At 32.8% G+C, this 1,052-nt stretch overlaps 1 non-coding gene across 1 annotated transcript; it reads left to right on the forward strand.

The window, feature by feature from the left end:
• Positions 1–684: 684 nt before the first annotated feature.
• LOC132495537 (small nucleolar RNA SNORD91 family) lies at positions 685–786 on the forward strand. Its single transcript, XR_009533270.1, has one exon. It is a non-coding gene; the product is annotated as a small nucleolar RNA SNORD91 family (small nucleolar RNA).
• Positions 787–1,052: the final 266 nt, after the last annotated feature.

Genomic DNA, 1,052 nt, shown 5'->3' on the forward strand with positions numbered 1-1,052 from the left:
TTTTTGTGTAAAACATTTTAACATCTTTTTTCAAGCTGTATTTTCTATTCTCTATCAACTGCATGTTAGTTTCTCCTGTACATGACAATTTTTCATTTTTGTTCTTTCCCATATTTTTCTTTTTCCTCTTCTTCCAGTGAGCTTCACCTTTTTAGCTAATTCACCTCCTGACAACTTTCCACACTCCCAAATTAATAATTTTTGTTCTCCCAGAAGGGAGGTAAAAGGCAGATGTTTTTCATCCTTAAGACCACAATTCCCTTTGTTTTCTATTTAAGAGCTTCACATTAGCAATCACTCACAGTGGATGTTAAGCATTCCAAACAACACGCCTACATTAAGCAGAGTTTTATTATCTTATTCTGTGTGATCTCTAATTGACCTTTCTGATATGCTCATTCTCAAGAAAGTGTTCCTTTTTTGAGTCATAAATCCTTTTGAGAATCTGATGAAAACAAGGATTCGTTCTCATTTACAAATACTGCACACAATTTCAGGAGGTTCATGGACCCCCGAGGCCCATTCATGAACCAAATATTATGAATACCTGCTCTAATTTATCAATTTCTCTATTTTACGGTTATTGCATTGTGGACAGTTTTTCTAGAATTATTCATTTTTTGTTACCGATCTTTATGCTCCACTCTGCTATCTTCTTTATCACATCCTTGCTTTAAGAATGTCCCTTTCAGCCAATAATGTTTCTATTAAAAAATGTCTGAACCTGTCTGAAGCATCCCAGTTATGCAACCCCTTTCGTTTTCAAGTTCCATTTCTGTTATGTTACCCAAAATTCCTTTAATTCTAAGCATACTCTTGTCCTATTGATTTTTAAAAATGAAACAAAACAGATAACTCCCCATTCAGCAAATATAAGTTTGAGTATCTTGTATAGTACCTTGCATCATGGAGTGTATAAAACTCAAGCTGAAAGGGTTTACTGCTAATAATTACAATAATGCTAATTGATAATATTGGTATTGTTAATAACTAATGTTAATTGAATATATTTTCCCAAGAACTATGCTAAATATGTTATTAGTACCTTTCAT

The sequence above is a fragment of the Mesoplodon densirostris genome, chromosome 8, assembly GCF_025265405.1.
Source record: "Mesoplodon densirostris isolate mMesDen1 chromosome 8, mMesDen1 primary haplotype, whole genome shotgun sequence".
Classification (NCBI taxonomy): domain Eukaryota; kingdom Metazoa; phylum Chordata; class Mammalia; order Artiodactyla; family Ziphiidae; genus Mesoplodon; species Mesoplodon densirostris.